Genomic DNA, 12,182 nt, shown 5'->3' on the forward strand with positions numbered 1-12,182 from the left:
ACTTGGGTTCTTGCTGAACCCCCGTCTTTCTCGCACCCCCTTCAGCACTTACCATCTGCTTTTCACAGCTTCACCTACTTACTTCTTTCTCCGGGACTAAGAGGGGAGTCAAGACCAGGCCTTAGAAGATTGCTTTAGCTGGAACGGAAAATAGCAATGCTTTTTAAAACCTTGGTATCACTAATTCCATCAGTTTCAAAAAATAAGCTTTTTCCCACACTACTTTTCATATGTTGTTTTTCCTTTTCTCTTCTAAGCATTTTCTCCCTCCTTTTCTCTATCTTGTGCTTTGCCACTGACACACTGTACACTGGGAAGGATGAAAGCAAGACCTCAAACTCGTCTTTTCTTCATTTCCAATTTTGTCAAAATGGAAACGTAAAAAAATAAGCTTCTCCAGGCTTTTTTTCCTTATTTAACAAAAGGCACAGTTGCAAGGGAAACATAACTCTGAGCAGCTGTGCTTCCAGGCTGCTCAGCACCACCGGTGCGTCTCCTACCTATGAAAGCAGATGGAGAACCATGATACCTGTGAGACTTTAATCTCCTATCTGTTTTTCTCTCTCTTTCTCATGAGTATCATGTGTTTCTTTCATCTTTCAGACTCATAAGTCCCATTGGAGTTGTCCCATGCATTGCTGTAGTTTGGCTCTTCCTCTTTAGACATTTTTCCCATATACCATCAGTATCCTGATATGAACTTACACATCTGCAGATCACTTTTTCTAGGATTTTTTTTTTTTATGGGCTTGCTCCGTTCCCAAAATTCCCCCAAGTTTTTCCTCCTCAGTGCTTCAGGCACACTCTTGTATCTCTTCCCATGCTTAAATTGCCACGGCCAATTACAGACATAGTCTCTTGCAAAACGTTTGACCTCCTCTGAGCTCCTCCTTGCGCCCATCTTGCACTGCCCTTGCTGCACAGACACATCACACTCTTCAGGATCATCAGTGGGAAATCACTGCTGGCCCCACTCGACATTGCCATGAGCAGCCACAAGCTGAGCTCAGCACTATTTTGCCCCTAAAATAGGAGGTGCTCCCTAGGGGGGAGGGAGAGCTCTTTAAAAAGAGCAATTTTGTGATTTTCAACCATTACGTGACCACTATTTCAGTGTCTTCTCAAGATTTGGGTCAAGAAGGGACCTACCTACCCTTCCCTGATCTGTCAAGGACCGGTGGGGTTTTTGCTTCCTTCACATCAGGAGCACTTCTCACCTCCTATTCATCTGGCTTATTTTACCTAATTATTGGAAAGCAGGATCAGGAACTCAAGGCACTCACAATGCCCATCCTCCTGTCTCCTGTAGGCCACCACAGGCTCTGAGGGTCTGTGTTTAGCATCCTGCAGATCTCATGCCTCTTGCATGGTTGGTGACACTGTAATAAACAGTGAAACTAATAGCAGGTATTTGTGAGCCGTATTTTGTTCTCTGCAAAATGTCAGTAAAGACAAATCTGCAGCACTATGCCAGGAAATCTTTTTATATCTTATTTCCAGAATACTCTAATATCACTTTATATCTGCAATTCAATTAATGTTCTGGGAGAGGCAAATTAGTACCCCCAGGTCCCTCCGTTCTCAGCAAAGCAAGTTCCCACGAAGGGGAAAAGTCTCACACTGCCTTTCTTAATGGCTCAGAGCACATCAAGACAAGATCCCAAACACACAGAGATCCCCTAAAAAGTGAGGGGGAGACTTCAGACATGCTTGAAACACTCTTCGTATCATATAATGGCACTTAACTCCTCCTGAAACTGGTAGTGGGGTGCAGCATGACACTTCGTCTGTAAATCTGCCTGCTATTACATGCATTGTGTTTGGGGTATGTAGATTTTAAAACACGAATCAAATTAGACAACGTTACTCAGTTGGCTGTTGGATTTTATGCTCACAGAAGCAGTGGGATGCTGCAATTAAAGAGCATAACAAGGGAGCTGGTCTTAAAAGACAACCAGGGCCCTGTGGCAAAGAGGAGCCTTCTGCTCCTGTTTTGCTCAGCTGACACTTGCCAGCACCAGAGATCCCAACTGCCCATTGAAAGTCACCCACAGCACAGCGAGGCCAGAGCACCCAAATGCAATGGCACATGCGTTGCACGCAAAAGCCACTGTCCTGTGCAGTGCTGCAGGGTGTGATGCACACGGCAGCTCAGGGAAGCAGTCACAGCACCGTCACAAGTCTGTCCATGTTTTGGGTGCACGTGGGTAGCCAAACCCCTTTATGCACTGAGAACTCCCAGTGAGCCCATTGTCAAATACCCCTCACCCCTTCTTCCAAATTTGCATGCAGGTCCCAATCTCCTGCATGCAGCAGTGCACTGCTCATGCCTTCCCCCTACCCTGCTGCACCTCCCTGTGCTCAGCCATGCTGCAGTGCTTGGGGTAGCTGAGCAATGCTACCAGCCCCACTGCGGCCTGCAGCTCCCCTGCAGCGAGGGAGCATGGGCATTGCAAGGGTGTGCACGGTGCAGAGCAGAGGTCATCACTGCAGGAAGTGGATGGTGCAGGCAGCACACAATGCAAACTACTGCACAGTGATGCAGGCAGTGCATGGTGCAAGCAGCGCCTGATACAGGGCAGTATGTGGTGCAGAAGGTGTCCAAACCACAGTGGCACATGGTGCAGGCAGTGCACGGTGCTACAGGGCAGTGCATAACACAAGCAGCGCATGGCGCTGCAAGGCAGTGCATGGTGAGGATGGCACAAGGTGCAGCGTGGCACAGCAGTGTGGCGCCTGGTGATGCAGGTGCTGCACAGTGTAAGTGGGGCCCAGAGCTGCATGTAGCGCACAGTGTAAGCAGTGCAGAGCACAGGCAGCCCTGATGCTGCCTGCAGTGCACACCACACGTACATGGTGTTGTCAGCGGTATGCAAAGGAGGCGGTATAGAATGCTGCAGGCAGCACACAGTGCATGGGATACATGGCACTGCAGGTGGTGCACACTGACACAGGCAGCGTGCGGGGCTGCAGGCAGGGTGAGGTGCAGGCAGTGTGTGATGCTGCAGGCAGTGTATAGCATAGACAGTGCACAGTGCTGCAGGCAGAGCACAAGTACACGCAATGCAGGACACAGGCAGGGCCGAGTACAGGTGCTGCATAGTGTCGCAGAGGTCCATGAGGCTACAGGTGGTGCAGGGCACAAAGAGTGGCTGGCGCACAGGCGGGTGGTGCGTGGTGCTGTAGGCAGAGCACAGTTCACTGCAGGCACTGCGTGATGCTGCAGGTGGTGCACAGGCAGCGCAGGGCACAGGCACGGCACGGAGCAGCAGGCAGTGTGAGGTGCTACAGATGGCGCAGGGTGCAGAGCGCAACACTGCACTGCAGGCAGTGCACAGGGCTGGCAGTGCGTGGCGCTGCAGGCAGTGAATAGTGCTGCAGACAGAGCACAGTGCTGCAGACAGCACGCGGCACAGGCAGGACAGGGCAGGCAGTACCCATGGCTGCAGGCAGGGCAGGTGCAAACAGTACCCATGGCTGCAGGCAGGGCTGGTGCAGGCGGTGCCGGTGCAGGCAGTGCCCATGGCTGCAGGCAGGGCAGGTGCAGGCAGGACCTATGGCTGCAGACAGGGCAGTGCAGGCAGTACCCATGGCTGCAGGCAGGGCAGGCAGTGCCCATGGCTGCAGACAGGGCAGGTGCAGGCAGTGCCCGGTGCTGCAGGCAGGGCAGCTCAGGTGCAGACAGTACCCATGGCTGCAGGCAGGGCTGGTGCAGGCAGTGCCCATGGCTGCAGGCAGGGCAGGTACAGACAGTACCCATGGCTGCAGGCAGGGCAGGTGCAGGCAGTACCTATGGCTGCAGACAGGGCAGTGCAGGCAGTACCCATGGCTGCAGGCAGGGCAGGCAGTGCCCATGGCTGCAGGCAGGGCAGGTGTAGGCAGTGCCCGGTGCTGCAGGCAGGGCAGCTCAGGTGCAGGCAGTACCCATGGCTGCAGGCAGGGCAGGGCAGGCAGGGCCCAGTGCTACAGGCAGGGCAGGTGCAGGCTGTACCTATGGCTGCAGACAGGGCAGTGCAGGCAGTACCCATGGCTGCAGGCAGGGCAGGCAGTGCCCATGGCTGCAGGCAGGGCAGGTGTAGGCAGTGCCCGGTGCTGCAGGCAGGGCAGCTCAGGTGCAGGCAGTACCCATGGCTGCAGGCAGGGCAGGGCAGGCAGGGCCCGGTGCTACAGGCAGGGCAGGTGCAGGCAGTACCCACGGCTGCAGGCAGGGCTGGTGCAGGCAGTGCCCATGGCTGCAGGCAGCTCAGGTGCAGGCAGTGCCCATGGCTGCAGGCAGGACTGGTGCAGGCAGTGCCCGTGGCTGCAGGCAGGGCAGGTGCAGGCAGTGCCCGGCGCAGCGCGCCCCCTGCCGTCCGTGCCCGGCGCCGCGAGGCGCTGCAGCCGGGGGGTGCAGGGGGCCGCGGGCAGCAGGCCCGGACCTGCCCGGCGGAACAGGAGCAGGAGCAGGAGCAGGCCTCGTCCATCCCTCCCTGCACCCTGTGGCCGGCTGGGGCTCACTCCTGCCCTCCACTGCCCCCCCTGCTGCCCCCAGCCCCCCCGGCCACGGTGTTTCACCTCATTTTGAGCAGTTGCAATGGCCGCGCTTTGCCCCAGGACCCCGGCTCAGAGCCTGGCGGTCCTCAAGCTGATATTAAGTGCAAGAGGGTGAATACCTGAAGCTAGAGTGTTGGCGATAGGAACAACGACCTGTTTGTCACCCATAGACAGCGCAGCCCTTCATGGGCAGGCTGAGATCGCCTGGCGTGTAGTTTGGGCAGATGCAAATCCTGCAAAAAGCCTGGAAAATACAAAAAATCTCCTGCGCTCCTCCTAAGCATGCTGGCAAGGGTTGAAAGCCATGTCCCAAGAAGAGCTAAGACATTATGTAGGAAAAGTACTTTTGAAAGCAAAGACAGCTCCACTTCCATATTGAACAGCCTGATTTCCAAGTTCATGTCCTAAAATATCCCTGTTAGCTATTTACCAGCAGGATTGCACAGGAACACCTCCCTCTTTCTGTAACGCAATCTCTGTATTCTTACCCATATAGATGGGCAATAAATAAGCAAGTGACATACCTGTAGGAAAACATAGTGATACCTTGGAAAACATTCTTACAAGCCCAACCCCAGGAGCTCCCCATGGCCCCCCGCACCCACCCGTACTGGGAGTTGTATCCCCACAAAACCCAGCCACCCATCAATATTTGGAATGAACAGCTCCCACAAATTAATTTGCAAAAATGACTTTTCCAACCAGCTTTGAGCAAAGCATGCATTCAAGGATCTGCTGCAAGTGGCGATGAAAGGCAAACGCAGGCAAGCTTGGCAGGGAGCATCACAGTGGGCAGCTATGTGGCACTGTGGCTGATGCTGCCAGAGCAAGCAAGGAGTTGCAGTACCCATGGTTGAGGGGTTCCCCGAAGCCAGGGAATTCAGAGCACTGCCAGCCCCGCGGGAAGGACCGAGGGCCGGCCCCTGCTTTCCCACCATCACTAGTTACAGGATTTACCCTCACCATGGCACCACGGCAGCCGGGCACGGGGCAAGAAAAATCAGCTGTGATCTGTCAGCCTGGGAGTGCCTCTTCACATGCAAACAGCAAATAATTTTAATATGAAAGAGATGAATGGGCTGAGCAGCTATTTCTACCCACAGAGGGGCTGTGAAAATTAAAGCCAAAAGTAACCATTAGAGACCACTCACTGCAACTTTTATCTGTCATAGGTCATAGTCTCACTCAAGTGCTCTATATTGAGGCCAAAGTCTGTAGTGAGGCTGAATATGTCAACCCTGTAAGACCCAGCTGCCAGCAGAAAGGGACCACTCGATCGGGTGGGATCTGCCAAGGCAACTCCCCTCAAGTCAACATGGCAAACCACGTGCTTGAAGTGAGATGGAAACTCCTCAGACCTCTGCCAGCCTGGGGAGCTAATTCCTCCCGAGGTTTGTACTTGATTAAAAGACACCGTTCAGGGTCAGCAGAGACTCTCCGTCGCAGGTGAAAACAGGGTCCACCATGCTCCATCTCCAGGTGGGAAAGACCTGCAATAATTGGGAGAAAGGGAAACCCAGAAAAGTACAAGAAGTCTTTCTGCTGATAAAAAGAGAAGCTCAGAGTGTGATATTTATATATCATAAAAAATGTGACTCAAAGCACTGCCCATAGGAAGATGTCTCACTTCCCTGGCTCTGGTCAGGCCACCCCAGGCACGGGCAGCTCTTCCCACTCTGCATCACCCCCATTTCCATTCCCAGCCCCTCTGTCTCACCATCCAGCTGCTGCCCTGCGAGGGGGGCGCACCATGGCTAAGATCTTTCGTTTTTCTGTGCCATACATGAAGCGATCCTTGACCTCAAATCAGAAAGATGTTTTCCAGTCCTCAGAAGACTTTTGTAGCTTTTCTTCCAACCCTCTTTTGTGCTTCTACTGGCTCCATCAGAGGCTGACAGCAGAGTTGCCACAGTGTTCCTGCAATAGCTTTTCCAATGCTGTGTGAAGGATCTAGGTCACTCCTGACTTCTTGCTATTCCCCTTTTATACACCCGACGTCAGGCAGATGCACAGAATTACTCTGAAGCTGCCCTGCATGATGCTTTGTGAGACAGTGTCTCATCCTGGGAAATGTGTTTTCCTGGCTCTCAGGTGCAGTTTTGTGGATGGCTCTTCAAACAGCGGCTGGACTGGGACTATTTAATGATCTTGATGGTTTTGAAGCAGTAACCTGTCCTGATCAGTCCTTTTGTCACCTGCACACATTACCAAAGATTTTATAATTGTCATCTACATCTTTAATAAAATGACCCCACAGCTCCATGTTTCTGATTTCTAGTCCCAGCAGGAACAGCATCTCTCCTTCACCTCAAAGTGCTGATGTTGGTAGGGAGCTCTGTCATGAAGCCAGAGACAGCTGATGCGGCCTGTTAACCCTCATTTACCTTGCTAGTTTAGAGCATTTAATGATTTCCTTGGTGGTACCGTTTCCACACTGATTTGTATTCAGTCTGCCTATAGCGTGGTGCTGCCATGGTGCCTGCTTAAAACTGCTCAGACATGGCCTGGTCCAGCGTGGATGTTTTCACCAGCCCCAATCTCTCACAGCAAAGACCAAGAGTTTGTCCAGCAAGACCTACTTGCCATGCCAAAAGCCATTAATTACATTGTTTAGCCAACACTTAGCTGTAGAAACTCAATTATCCTTCCCACCATTTGATCCGGGTTTGTGGCTTCCTTTCTCAAACCATCATGGCAATTTTGTAATCCTCCAGTCCCTTGGGATTTTCCAAATTTGCAAGACTTGCCAAATCTCACCATTCGCGACACAGACAGCTTCCCAGCTAATTCCCCTGTCAGTCCTGGGTTTAGGCTTTCCAGAGTGTCAACTTGAAAATATTCGATGTCATTGAGCTTGCATCGGTGCAAAACGACAGATTTTCCAAGGACATCCAGCAGAGCTGGAGCAGTACTTGGATGAACTCACACCAGGTTCACAAAGAAATCTTCCCCAAAAGATGCATACAACCTTCAGTCACTGTGGACTCTACAGTCTGGTTTCTTGATTACGTATTATTTAAATTAGCATAACATGATTAATAATTTTTTGTGTTCTAAAGGGATATTCCGTTCTGAAGGGACTAGAAAGGTGCCATGCTCACTGGGAAGGTGATCCTAGCCAGCAGTCTGAGAGTCTGTTGCTTTGAAGGAGCTGCAAGCTACTGGCCAAATTTTTGGGGAGGAAAAATTTGGTCAGAAAAATTGAATGGAGATGGGGACTTCCTGGAGAAACTCTTTTTCAAAATCTCAGAATGGTCACAACATTGGGAGGAAAGCAACACCTGGAATCCCATCCTGTTTCATTGGAAAAGCAGGGGAAAAAAATAATAAATTCATGATCTCAAATTGATGTGTACATGTCAAAGAGCAGTAAGGGCAAACAAAAAGTGAGACATATAAGTAATAACATTTTATATTGATCCAAGTTCAATGAGTCCAAGATGACCCTGAATTTAAACCATCCCAGAAATGCAAAGGGTGGTTTAAGAAAAGATGAACCAAATTGACTCAATAACCTGAGCTGTTTCCTCATTCCAACAGTTTATTATGATTCCAAAAAGAAAAATCTTTTGCTTGAAATTTTCTACAATAATTTGAAAAGCAAAGCAAGCGTTGTGTTGGGGAAAATGGCAAAAAGGAAAGAAGGGAGGAAACGCAACAGGAGGACTGAACATGAGAACTTTCCCTACTAAATTAAATACCTCAAACAATTGGTTTCAAAGTTCAGCCAAGGGAGAAAAGTCTTCTTTTTCTCTTTTTTTGTGCAAGAGAAAACTGATGAAAATTTTCATCCAGCTCTGACCTGCTTAGTGTCACCCCTGCATGCCAGGCATCGGACACCAGGACATACAGATGTGATTTATATTCTCCCACATCCAGCTGCATCTGTGAGCATCTGGAAGGATCCCTCCGCTCTCTTGGCACGCACAGACACAGGCCACTGAGCCACAAGCAACCATGCCCCCGCTCTTTCATGTCCCTGCAGCTCGCTCCCACAAGGCAGCTCACCCCCTGCCCCTTCCCTACAGACCCAAAGATTAACTCAGCCCCGGCTGCCTGGCCGGGAGCCTGCGAGCACTAATGACCCATCCGCAGCAGCTTGTTATGTCCTGGGGAACGGTGTTTCTTTCCGATAGGTGGATCAAAGAGGACTCTGGAGTCGTGAATCCCTATGGGAGGACAAGAGGTCGGCCAGGATTAAGCCGTGCAGTAATTTGTGAAGGGTAGGAATAGAAGAAACAAGCTATTAGGGAAAGTGTTCGTGGCTGGCAGCGTTAAAGAGCAACAGTAGGAAATGTTTAAAATAAGCTAGGAACAAAGGAAATTCAAACCCATATGAGTTTATTAATAGACATGAGGAATTTATTAACAGCAGTAACAAATAAGGTGCTTGATAACTTTCTAAATTCTGCTTTTGCAGAGAAACTGGATCATTTTTCTTGTAATACATAAGGCTGATGAGGGACTTGCAAGACTGCTATTAGCCAAGAAATTTAAACAACATACACTCAAAATAAACTTACTTTTTACACCTAGGCCTGGATAACCCAAACAGAAGCATCCTTAAAGAGTTGGCAGAGATATATAGCAGGCTTTTGAAATACCAGAGAACTGCTGAGACAGGAAGGGTGCTGGTATTGAGCTATCATGAAAGTATGAAATCAGGTAATTATGAGCAGGCTAGCTTGCTATCAGAATAACAGAACGATGATATATAAGTACTGAAGTTTGGTGGGTGCTAAGCAGCAAAGACGGGGTGGATAGGATGGGCAATTGTGCTCAGGAAAGTGGCAACTGTGGGAAGAAGTTAGGGGTGAGCAAAGCAGACCTGAACTGCAGGAGTGACTCTTTAAGAAAGGGGGTTTTGCTTAAACTTGGGTGCATATACTGGAGAGGAGTGGGTATGATGAACAGCGGGGGTGTGAGCCTGAACATGGCATGGTGACACAGACCTTGGCTCTTTGCACCCAGGCTTAGAGTCCAAAGTTTTTGAAGGATGTGGAAAAAATAGAACTAGTAAGGAAAAGAGCAATCAAAAATGGGAGAAAGAGAAATGTGCTATAATGAGAAAATTTGTTCTTTTGCCTCACAAGGAGATTGAAAGAGGAGGGGGACTGCATGGGTTTGCAGTGTTCAGCCTTCTTGCAGAGGATCACTCTGCAATCTGGCAGGGAAAGGCAGAGCTGCCTGCAAACATTTGGGACATGATGCCAGACAAATCACCACTACCAAAAGAGCTTACTTGTATTCACAAAGGTGATTTTCCAGTCCATGAAGTCTTCAGAATAAAAATGGACCCTTTTGGGAGGACATACCCCAGGTAAATTCAACAGCTGGTCTCAATATGAGACTGCTTTGGGAAAGTGAACGCACGGGAGGACCTGCAAGGCGATCTGCTGCTCATCAGGGCTTTAAACTCTGTAAATAACCTTTCCTCCTGACTTTTCAAGGCATGGGGAAGAGATTCCAACCTCCCCTCTCCAAGGGAGATGTCAGGTCAAAAAGCATATTGATGAGAGCCCCAGGGTTACTATGTGCATATGTTCCTTTAGATCATCCTCCTCTGCATCCATCCCTGTGCCCTATTATTCACCTTTTTATTAAATATCAGATTCAGGATAAGAAGGTCATGGACCATGGGATGCTAGGCTTTTCTTCTAGCAGAATATGGTCCATATTTATATCATCCGCACCAGATTCAGGATCAATTCCTGGCAGAAAACAAAGTCAATGATATAATGGGAACGTTGCAAATAGCAGGAACCAGCCTAGGAGGAAGTTTGGTCCCAGATTGCTGAGAGGCACTAACCAGGGAGGAGGAGGGAGGGGAGAAATACAGACAGCAGGAGGTTTTCTTCCCAGTCACATTGCCTTACATTCACCTACGTCCTCCCCTTCACAAGGTCCTGCTCTGGTGTGTCCGACACCACATGCATCAGGGTATCGGTGCCCTTTTGTAGTCGTTACCTCCCAGTCATTTATCGTGCTGGCACTCTCCAAGAGCTGACCCAAACCAGACTGCAAATGTGCTTGAGATTTTTTGGCAACACTTCATAATAAATGGCAAGCCATTTCTGTGGCTCATTTCCATTGTAATATTAATCAAACTGAATTCCTGTGGTGCTCATATGGATGTCATATGTAAATCCTTCTGAACTCGGCTGCTGGTAACTCCAAATTAAAGTAAATGGGGAAATTTCTCTCCTGTCTCCATCTTCAGCTCTTAGCTCTTGCACATTTATTCCATTCATGAAATCCTGATTGTTGTGGAAATGAGGAAATACCAGAGTTGATGAAACCCATGAGGACTGTTGATGATACTTCAGATTTTGCAGGGAAGGTGCTTGGATGCTGTGTTGATAGGCAGCACCATGAAGCTCTGATATGGCAGCGAATATGCCTCTGTGTCCTACCATCATAACCAAGTACTCCACATATTAAAACAAAAGCCCTCATCAGCATTTCCAAGTGCCCATCCCCTCAGTGCGAATATTTTAGGAACAAGAGGTTTTCCAGGCCAGTGCTCATCTTCAGCAGTGGTCATTGTCACCGTTCAGAAAAGGACACGAGAAGCCTACAAACAGCAGTTCTGGAACAGCTCTCTCTCAAAGAGTTTTCTCCCCAGACCTCAGAAATTCCACCCCATTTGATTAAATATATGTCTTTATTTACCATTTTTTGTGGGGACAAACAGGCAAATGCAGGTTGTATTTTGCTCTGAGAGTACTGATCATCCCTTTTGTTTCCTGAGAAGGGGGTCGAAGAGCTGTGGGCTAGTTGCTGGACCCCAGAAGTTAGCTACTGGTCAGGCGGAAGCTCACTTGGCCTTGGGCAGGATCTTATGCCTTGCACAGGCTGGACCGAGTCCAGCATCTGAACCAGGACAGTGTTAGCACCTACCTTGTGTTGTCTCTTGCCTTCAGTAGATGGTGGCCAGCCATCCATTTCTGTTCCTTGGGAATCCTCCTGCAGCCATCAGCCCCACACAGCAGAGGGCATTACCTTCCCTTAGGAAAAGGGAAGAGCACAGGAATGGGCTGAGGTGGTTTCAGACCTTCCTGCAAGGTTTCCCCATGGGCAGTGGTAGGAAGGCCCCCCCTCTCCTTGCACCACCAGAGCCCTTGCTTGCCGTGTGCCTCTGCTCAGCATCAGCACTGGTTCCCGGCTGGGACCAGCAGGTACCACAGATTCAACAGCAGGCCGTAAGTGGATGAAACGTGACTTTACCTTCCCTCCATTGCATATAACAAAGCCACAAGCAGGAAATCCTGCATTTGGCAGAGCTTTCTCAGACACAACCTTTCCAAACTCAGCCCAGCCCTGTCTGCACTGGGGATGCTTCCTTCTGATCTTTTGCTTCAGTTTTGACCTAAACGCACAAGTTTCCATGTAATCCCCCAGAACAAGACAACATTCAGGGAGAGACTCAGATGTTGGCCCTGTCACTACATGCACTTTGGAAAGTGTTCAGGTACTTTCTCCCAGAGAAGGCTTGTCACAGATGTCTGTGACTCTCTCCAAAGTGATGTCTCAGTGAAATATTTGGGTCATGAGAAGTCACTGTTACCCAGAAGGGGTCCTTTAGATCCACCAACCATTCACATGAGCAGCTTTGAAGATAAGAACTGGATCTCCAGAACCCAAAATAT

Source organism: Grus americana, chromosome 23 (assembly GCF_028858705.1).
Source record: "Grus americana isolate bGruAme1 chromosome 23, bGruAme1.mat, whole genome shotgun sequence".
NCBI lineage: Eukaryota > Metazoa > Chordata > Aves > Gruiformes > Gruidae > Grus > Grus americana.